We start from the raw sequence: 10719 nt of genomic DNA, 5'->3' as shown, positions 1-10719 counted from the left end.
ACAAAAAACATGCTGGTGAGGGTGCAGAGAAAAGGGAATACTTATACACTTATACAGTGTTGGTGGGGTTGTACATTAGGTCAACCACTGTGAAAAGCAGTATGGAGCTTTCTCAAACAACTTAAAACAGAACAACCATTTGACCCAGCAATTCCATTAGTGGGTATATGTCCTAAATAAAGCAAAGTGTTCTACCAAAAAGGCACCACTACTCACATGTTCACTGAAGCACTATTCACAATAGCAGAGACGTAGAATCAACTGAAGTGCCTATCACCGGTAGACTGGATAACAAAAATGTGGTATATATACACCATGGAATACTGTACAGACATAAAAAGAACAAAATTATGTTCTGTGAAGCAACAGATGCAATTGCAAGCCATTGTTCTAAGTAAATTAAGGCAGAAAAGGAAACCAAATATTGCTAGTTACAGAGCTAGTCACTGGCAAGGCCTATGTTCAAATGTAGGCCCATGCTTACTCAGATGTACAATATGGTTTCCAAATTATTTATCTTCTTTTCTACTTTTCAGGATTTATGTGACTACAGTGGATCTGCTTGGATAGCCCAGAATAATCTATTTTAAATTCAAGTAATCATTAACCTTAATTAAATGATAAATTCATTTTGCCCTGTAAGGCAATGTATTCAAAATAGTGGTGTTTCATCATATTTATAGTCAAAAGGATTAGGGTATATAATCTTCTTGGGGTAAATAATTCTACTAATCACACCACCATTAAGCAGCCTAAGACCCCAGTTACCATGGTATTTTAAAACTGTGGCTGGTACACTTGTCATTTATTATCCAAATTCGGCAAGCAAGTACAAAGAGGTACTCTGGTAATCCTTGTATGCCAAACATGTGCCCTGTCCTTGGGGCATAACAGCACACAGTATGAACAGGGTTGACAACTTCTGCCAGGATGATAACTCACTTTCTTGCTTGCTGTTCTCCTACCACAAGTAGTCTAAAGTGACTGGGGAACAGCGATAGCTTATCATTTAGTGAGATACTTGCTATGTTCCCTTGTAGAAGTGTTTCCACCCTGGGGACCAGGGGCTCTATACAGATACAACCCAGAGTTGTAGATTTGGAAAGCACAATTTCCCCAGGGAGTCACTAGAAGCAATCATAAGCAGGTCACTTCTACTTTCAGCCTTAGTTCCAGACCTATGTATTCTACCTGTTGGAATACAACATCATATAATAGTCTTTAGGGATATACATTAAATCTCAGAGAATGGTATGGTATCCTTGGATAGAGTCTTTTCCAAACTGACCCCTCAGCTAAATCTTCATAAGGCCATTCTGTTTCTATATTAGGTGAGCAGGTTGTGAGAGGTGTGTTACTAATATTGCACATCGCTGTACTTTCCTCTCATTTACAGTGGGTTTCCACTCTAATTCAAATTCAATATGAGGTTATGCATTGGTAGATTAAAAACACTGTAAACTGTCTGTTCGTGGTACTGGCTGAGAGTCTGAAGACAAAAGGAAAACTCATGTTCAGAATACGTGTCAATTCCAGTTATGATGAATGGCTGTGCTTTCCAAGATAGAAAATGTCCAAGGTAATTAATTATCTTACCTCCAGATAACTGGTTGGTCTCCTCAAAAGATGACACCATACTGGAACCCAATGTTAATCTCTTTCATTGTCTGCTTGAGCATTTAGTAGCTGTAAGAGGAAGATCAGCTTTGATGTTAGAAACCCATGTTCTTGGGTCCAAACATTGCCTTGATTTTCTCAACTTTTTCAAACACCTGAGATGTTGCACAAACTAGTGAATTCCTTTACACAGGTATTCCACCAATTTCAACACAAAGAAAATTTTACCAGTTGAATATACTACTATAGCAAGCTAAGGACTATCAGTATCACACATACTGTCATTGATGTTAGCTTCATTGCCAGCTGGTGGGGAGATACGTAATCCAGCTTCAAGATTCTAATTTAGGATCTGTTTTCTTGGCCTGGCATGGTGGCTCATGCCTGTAATCCCAGCACTTCGGGAGGCTGAGGTAAGTGGATCACGAGGTCAGGAGTTAGCAACCAGCCTGGGCAATATGGTGTAACTCTGTCTCTACTAAAAATACAATAATTAGTTGGGCGCGGTTGCACGCACCTGTAGTCCCAGCTACTCAGGAGGATGAGGCAGAAGAATCGCTTGAACCCAGGAGATAGAGGTTGCGGTGAGCTGAGATCACTCCATTGCACTACAGCCTGGGCAACAGAGCGAGATTCCCTCTCTTAAAAAAAATATATGTATACATATATATATATATATATATTTTCATTGAACTACCATTAATACCCACAGTCTTAGTTTGGGTTACCCAAGAAACAAATTCTTTGATGAGATTCACAGGTAAGAAGTTCTTAGAAAAATATTTTCAGGGACAACACCTTTAGAAGTGAAGAAGCAGACTGAGTAGGGAAAGGGATGAAAGTGTGATACAGCTGCAATAATGTTCTCAAAGGGAGCTCTGGAACTTGGATTACCTTTCAAAATTTCCTCCTGGAGTAAGGGAGTCACATTTTGTTCCCCTATATAAACCATGTATTGTATTATGACTACTGCTACAGAGGAAATTCACCTTGGGTGGGGCTACTCCCTATTGCTGAGGGTAATTTCTGGAGAGGTATCCAACTATGAGCTATCAGCATTCAACTCTCCCCACTGCTATGTAATAAAATCATTATTGTGGAATAGGAATCCAGGCATCAAACCACAGTGGCCCACTACACCTGTAAGATAGAGGAAAAAGGAAAAAATTGGGAGTTTGAGAGATTTGGAGTTGTTTGTATTTATTTGTATGATTATTTTCACATATCACCTTATCATTTTGGTTACACAGAGATTCATCTATAACAGGGGTCAGAAAACTATTTTTTAAAGGCTACATAGTAAATATTTTAGGCTTTGTGTGGGCCATATACAGTTTCTATTGCATATTCTCTTCATCACCTGATTTGTTACAACACTTCAAAATATATTTAAAACATTCTTAGCTTACAGACCACAAGAAAACAAACCGCCAGCCAGGTTTGGCCCTCAGGCCATAGTTTGCCAATCCTGGTTTACACAGGTATCACAAGTCAGCCAACAATAATTCTCTATCTTTCACATTCTTTCATAGAATTCTAACATAATAATCAGATAAAGATCAACTAATATTTAATGTGGATTTTATGTCTAAAACAAAATTGTAAATTATCAATTCATTTCATTTTCACAACTCTGTAAATCGTATTATCATCCCTATTTATACATGAGAAAACTGTGGCACAGAAAGGAGAAGTAACTTCTGTAAAGGCACATAACTAGTAGGTATTGAAGCCAGCATTTCAATCTAGGCAGTTTCACCCTAAAGGCCACAGTAATAACCACTGTGTGTGTTCTATGTATTTCCATTTGTCAGGAAATGAAGACCAAGCTCCTCAGCATGATATATGAGACTTTTTATAATCTATAAGCACTGGCTTTTAGGAAAGCTGTTTGGTCTTCCAGATTCTGCCCAAGATCATCTTTTCTCTACTGTCTTATTTGTTTCTACCTCTTTCTTTACTTACCCACATTCTTATTCCCACTGTATTAGTCCATTCTCACACTGCTATAAAGACTTACCTGAGACTGGGTAATTTATTAAAAAAAAAAAAAAAAGTTTAATTGACTCACAGTTCTGCATGACTGAGGAGGCCTAGGGAAACTTAACAATTATGGTGGAAGGGAAAGCAGGCACATATTACATGGCAGCAGGAGATGGAGAGCAAGCAAGAGCAAGGAATACTGACTTATAAAACAATCAGATCTTGTGAGAACTCATTCGTTGTCAGGAGAACAGCATGGGCGAAACCATCGCCATGATCCAATCATCTCCCACTCGTTTTTCTCCCTGGATATGTGGGGATTATGGGAATTACAATTTGAGATGAGATTTGGGTGTGGACACAAAGCCAAACCATATTACCCACCATTATTGGTTCTTATTTATATATTAAGACTCAGTACAAGTCATCTTTTTTGGCAAATCTTCTTGACATTTCCACCCTATATATAAATATGTCCATCTGCTCTTCCTTGCACTTTGTATATTTCTTAGGACCTATAATATTATTTTATAAATATTCATGCACACATCTACCTCTCCCTTTCCAGCTTAGGATTATTTGGGGGATTTTTGTTCGTTTGTTTTCTAATGAGTGCAGGTTGCGCCCATTGATGTGGTGTGAAATTAATTTACTGGGTTATAAAAAGCATTTTTAACAAAATGCAATAAAAATATCACATAGCATAGGTAAATATATTTCTATAAATCTTTTGTGTCAGTTCTTTCTCTCTCTCTCTTTCTGTGTGTGTGTGTGTTTGTGTGTATGCGTGTGTATTTTAAGCCTGGAATTAGCTACCAACAGTTAGATCCCCATGATTTTTAAATATATATCCACCGAAGCCAACAAAGTTTGGAAAATCTGATCATTGTACCTCATATGATCATTCCTAATAAGTTCTTTAAGTTTTTAAGTTTTATATATTTGTTCTCAATTATAAATAATGTGTTGTAAAAAATAGTAGCACATATTGTACTTTAGTGAGCATTTTAAGCAACTAAAAATTAGGTAATTTTGCCTGTAATCCCAGCACTTTGGGAGGCCGAGGCAGGCAGATCACAAGGTCAGGAGTTAAAGACCAGCCTGACCAACATGGCGAAACCCCGTCTCTACTAAAAATACAAAAATTAGCTGGGCATGTTGGCACATGCCTGTAATCCCAGCTACTCAGGAGGCTGAGGCAAGAGAATCACTTGAACCCGGGAGGAGGAGGTTGCAGTGAGCTGAGATCATGCCACTACACTCCAGCCTGGGTGACAGAGTGAGACTCCATCTTAAAAAAAAAAAAAAAAAAAAAAAAAAAAAATAGGTAATTTCTCCAAATATCTGAAGGTGCCTGAAAGTAATGTGAAGTATTGAGAAACTTGGAATTCCTAGATCATACATTATGATTTGCCTGGTAACCAAAATGTAACCAGGTGTTCTCCATCTCCTTTGATCATGTAAGGAAGAAAATTAACCTACCATTTAAGAGTTTACATTCAGTGTAAAATATCAGTATTAAATATTGTTATTTATGAAAAGTGTGAGTTCCCTTCCTGGAAGGCTTTAAGGAAAGGTTGCCAAAACTTTCTAATCACTTATGTTTGTATCATCCAAAAATTTTTATGAGAACTGGATCTTAAAGGACTCTAATATAATCACACTTATCAGCATAGTTAAAGCCTGTAAAAACCTAGGAGGTTTTTCTGAATGTGCAAGAGACATCTGTGGACAATAATGCAATTACTCAGTTTGGCTAATCTCTTCAAGTTTCTTGAGAATATTCTCTGATGGTGTTTTTAATCAGACTTAAGGCATATTACTTATATGACTGTGACCTTTGTGAGGAAAAAAAAAAAAAAAAGCACCTAAATTTAAATAAACCCTGTCATTCTCTACATTCTCTGTGCAGATACTATGTTAAGTTTAACCTGAAATGTTAAGAGTTTAATAACTTCTTGTTTTGCTCTTTTAAAGGGGGTATTTTCTAACATTCTTTTTTTAAAAAAATAAAGAAAAAAACATTGAGTTTTCATTTATGGAATTATAAAATAGTGCTTGTACTCAAGTCAGGAGAGGAAAAGTGGGGGTCACTAATATTCATTATTTGAAAGAATTTTTAGAATCACCTAGATTTGAGGTAGCTATCATGGCTATAGACCTATTTTGATCAGTTTTGATCATATTTTAAAAATTTTTATTCACTTTATGCAATAATATTCAGTTTTATTTAAAGATAAAGGTGCATTTATAAATTAGAAACCTGTAAAACAATAATACCTACTTTCAATTCACCAGTATAACAGAAAGAAACTGGACATATCAATAATATAATAGTACTGGATTTTTGAATGAGAACGTGGTAATTAATGACTTTTTAGAAACAATCTTAAACATATCATTTATAAATGACATCAAGGTAGAATAGTAGTAACTTAGAAAACAGCAGATAAGGGTGTTAAACAAAATTAAATTCTCAATTTGTCATGTTAATTAATGTACTTACTCTCTCACTTATCTTTCTATGAAGAGATTATAGCATCTTCACAGCAACTCAGGGGAAAGTAAATTATTGAATAGTAGATTGATTGTGTTTACTGATTTACATGAGTTTTTAAGTTTTCATAGGGGCTTAAAGCATTTTGTTGCTGTATTAGTCGATTCTCACCCTGCTACAAAGAAATATCTGAGACAGGGCAATTTATAAAGAAAAGAGGTTTAATTGGGCCATGTTTCTGCAGGCTGTGCAAGAAGCACAGTGGCTTCTCGAGAGGCATCAGGAAACTTTCAACTCTGGCAGAAGGCAAAAGGGGAGCAAGTGTGTCTTACATGGCTAGAGCAGGAGGAAGAGAGATAAAGGTGAGATGCTATACACTTTTAAAAACCAGATCTTGCAAGCACTCACTCCTTGTAACAAAAGCAGCACTGAGGGGGAACATCCTCCCTCCTGATCCAATAACCTCCCGCCGGGCCCCATCTGCAACTAGGGATTACAATTCAACATGAGATTTAGGATGGGACACAGATCTCAAATCATATTATTCTACCCTTGCCCCCCGCCAAAAAAAAAATCTCATGGCCTTCTCACGTTGCAACACACAATCATGTCCTCCCAACTGTCCCCCAAAGTTTTAACTCATTCTAACATTAACTCCAAAGTCCAAAATACAAACTCTCACCTGGGCCAAGCCTAATCCCTTCCAGCTATGAGCCTGTAAAATCAAAAACAAGTAAGTTACTTCCAAGATACAATAGAGCTATAGCCATTGAGAAAATACTCCCATTCCAAAATGAGGAGATCAGCTAAAAGGAAGTGGCTACAGGCCCCATGCATGTTCAAAACCCATCAGGGAAGTCATTAAATCTTAAAGCTCCAAATAATATCCTTTGATTCCCTGTCTCACATAGAGGATACACTGATGCAAGGGGTTGGCTCCCGAGGTCTTGAGTAGCTTCACCCCTGTGATTTTACATGGTTCAGCCCCCACAGCTGATGGTGTTGAGTGCCTGCATCCCTTTCAGGCACATGGTGCAAGTTGTCAGTGACTCTATCATTCTGGTTTCTGGAGGATGTTGAACCTCTTCTCACAGCTCCATTAGGTAGTACCCCCGTGAGAACTCTATATGGGGGCTCCAACACCACATTTTCCCTTCTCACTGTCTAACAAGAGTTCTCAATGAGGGTTCCAGTCGTGCAGCAGGCTTCTGCCTGGACATCCAGGTGTTTTCATGCATCCTCTGAAATCTAGGCAGAAGCTCCCAAGCCTCTACTCTTGCAGCTGTGTACCAGTAGACTTGATACCATATGGAAGTTGCCAAGGTTTATGGCTTTTACCCTCTGAAGCAGTGGCCCTTTTAGCCATAGTTGGAGCTGAAGTGGCTGGAATACAGGGAGCAGTGTCCCAGGCTGTTCAGGACAGTGGGGCCCTGGGCTTGGCCTATGAAACCATTCTTCCCTTCTAGGCCTTAGGCCTGTGATGGGAGGGGCTGTTGAAGAGGTCTCTGAAGTGCCTCTTAGGCCTATTTCTCATTAACCAGTTATTAGCAATTGACTTCTCTTTGCTTATGCAAACTTCTACAGCCTGCTTGAATTCCTCCTCTGAAAATGGATTTCTCTTTTCTATGACATGGTGAGGGTGCAAATTTCAAAACTTTTACACTCTGCATCCCTTTTAAATGTTTCAGTGTCAGATAATTTCTGTGTTCGTGCATACGAGCTTGGGATTTTAGAAACATCTGGGTCACATCTTGAACACTTTACTTACAAGTTTCTTCTGCCAGATACGTTAAATCATCTCTCTCAAGTTCAAAGTTCCAAATATCCCTAGAACAGGTGCTCAATGCTGATGGTCTCTTTGCTAAAGCATAGCAAGAATTCCCTTACTTCAGTTCCCAATAAGTTCCTGATTTCCATCTGAGACCTCCTCAGCCTGAACTTCAGTGTCCATGTTATTATCAGCATTTTGGTGACAACCATTCGATAAGTCTTTAGGAAGTTCCATACTTCCCCTTGTCTTCCAATCTTCTTCTAAGTTCTCCAAACTGTTCCAACATCTGCCCATTACCCAGTCCCAAAGCTGCTTCCACATTTTTTAAAATCTTTTAGCAATACCCTTCTCCTTGGTACCAATTTTCAGTATTAGTTCATTCTTGCACTGCTAAAAATAAATATATGAATCTGAGCAATTTAAAATGAAAAGACATTTAATTGGCTCACAGTTCTACAGGCTTTTCAGAAAGCATAGTAGCTTCTAGGGAGGCCTCAGGAAACTTTCAATCATGGCAGAAGGGGAAGAGGAAGAAATAGAGGGAGAGGTGCTACACACTTTTAAACGAACAAATCTTATGCTAACCCAGTCACTATCATGGCAGTAGCACTGAAGGGGAAATCTGCTCCCATAATTCAGTCACCTTCCACCGAACCCCACCTCCAACACTGGGGATTACCATTTGACAAGAGATGTCTGTGGGACCACAGTTCCAAATCATATCAGTTGCTATTGTTGTTGTTGATTTGTTCTTAATAGCCTTTTAAATGGAGAATAGGTGAGTTATTGTGATATGGGAAGATAGTAGATGTGTTTTTAGAAACTTGGCATTTCAGTAGAGGATCATCTATTCCAAGAATTTTACCCTTTCCCTAAGACACATAAATAGATGTATAATTTAATATGAGAGAGAAAGATACACAAGGCCATACTTAATTTATGGCCCATTAATTCTAACCTACAATTCTCTTTTAGTCAAGAGAGCTTATCTAGATGCTGAAGAAAATGCAAGTAAAATGTAGCCTTTAATCCACTCTATTAAAAATACGTATTTCTCAAACTTTACTATTTTAAGTTTTATTTGTAATAAATTATTCTCGGTATGCCTCACAACCAACCCCAACATACCAGAGTGTAACTAATCATATCCAATCCATTTTAGCAAAGTTCCTTGTGCAGCTGTAATGGGGGACCACTTTAAGATACATCTCCATCCCTCATATCAAAACTGAAATTTTGCCCTTTGAATCCAGTTTAAGTAATTTTATGCAAGGATGGCTGAAGACTGAAGCTTCCTTAAGCTATTCTGTTCGTAACTCTGGCTTCAAAAGCTGATTAAGTGATTCATTCAGGCTGCTGTACAAACTGAATAACTGCTCACTGTGCCAGGATGAGGATTAGACACAATACCCTGTGTCAGAGCGTAGATCTTAGGCAGGAGAGAAAGAAGATCAGTGCTTGAATATTGCCATTAAGAGACTCAGATTTATTCTTAACACCTCCTTGGATAGAAAGACTAATGACAAATTTATAAAGAAGCCTGAAAGCATTCTTGAAGTGAGTGATTTCTCTGCATTTCAAACTAGAGTTTCACATAGGTCTCAAAGCTAGTCAAGATAAAATGTCAAAAATATGAACACAAAGAATTTATGTGTGCAAGCAAGTGATGTCATCAGCCTGTAAAGATGTCATTCTACTTAAGATGACCTTCCAACTAGATGATTTTCCTGACCCAGATTTTTCACTTTAATAGTGCCATTTTCTTCCTACCTGTCTAAATGCTGATTTGGTTTTCATTTATATGTGTCAGAAGATAAATCTGAAAACAATATTTCCTACTTTTTAGACATCATCAATAAAGTTAAAAAAACCACATGTTTCTGTGAGTAAAAAGCTCCTATTAACTCTTCTTAGAATAAAACTGATACATTCCACAAGGCAGCTTCCACATAAAACCTTGAAAGGGTCAAAAATTCTTGCCAGGTAATGAGTTCTGGAATGTAATTGCAGGACTGAACTAATGCTAGTTACTCTGCTTAAGGCACCTTCAAGAAGAGCATATTCTTAGAGAGTACTTAGGGTTCAGCCAGAGACACTGAAATCAGCCTGCTTGCCAACTATAATTATACTGATATAACAAATTTAAGGGCCAGAAGCCAAAGAGAAAGTAAAAACAGAACATAAGTAGGATTGGTGGCCAAGCAAAAAGGATTGTGGACAATTGAATTTAATAAATGTTAATGGATGACTTTAATGAATAACAAAAAATGAGTTCAGAAAATAAATAAACCTGGCTTAAAAGTATGAGGATATCAGGCAAAAATTCTAAACATATTATGAATATTTTTCTTAGGATAGACACTGACTTTATACAAAAATAACATGTGTGATTTAAGGGTTTTAAAAACAGTTTTCTTCTTAAAACCACCTGATTTTTTTGCCAGTCACATTCCTAGTGCTTCTGTATGTCTTTGTAATATTATAGATGTCCCTTCACTTCCCAAAATTCCTGAGAGGGACAGTGTAACATAACTACAGACTGTCATATCCTGGACATAGCTTATTGGCCCAGTAATGCACATTTAATTCAAAACCTGGCAATCCGTTGCCTAATCAAGGAAATGATAGTATCTTTCTCAAAAAAGAAATTAGATATATCTTAACTGTACTTAGTATTGGAAGGTGCTTAAGGTGAAAGGCTATGTTGGCTCTAAGATTTCCATACATCTAGTACATTTAGATAACTAAGGAAAAGAAGCCAATTCATGTAAGGAGAGTGGAGCAGATGTAAAGAGTAGAGGTTCTAAAAAGGGTGAGAGAGACATGGGAAGCCTCTCTGCCTTGGTATTTG

General features: G+C 37.6%; 1 long non-coding RNA gene across 1 annotated transcript; it reads right to left on the bottom strand.

The window, feature by feature from the left end:
* Positions 1 to 218: 218 nt before the first annotated feature.
* Positions 219 to 2220, bottom strand: LOC140712507 (uncharacterized). The gene is made up of 3 exons (XR_012094111.1): positions 2135 to 2220; positions 1597 to 1686; positions 219 to 323 (listed from the first exon to the last, which is right to left on the bottom strand). It is a non-coding gene; the product is annotated as an uncharacterized lncRNA (long non-coding RNA).
* Positions 2221 to 10719: the final 8499 nt, after the last annotated feature.

This window comes from Chlorocebus sabaeus, chromosome 9, assembly GCF_047675955.1.
Source record: "Chlorocebus sabaeus isolate Y175 chromosome 9, mChlSab1.0.hap1, whole genome shotgun sequence".
Classification (NCBI taxonomy): Eukaryota; Metazoa; Chordata; class Mammalia; order Primates; family Cercopithecidae; genus Chlorocebus; species Chlorocebus sabaeus.
The sequence above is the reverse complement of the archived record's forward strand: the minus strand, read 5'-3'. Positions and strand labels throughout refer to the sequence as shown.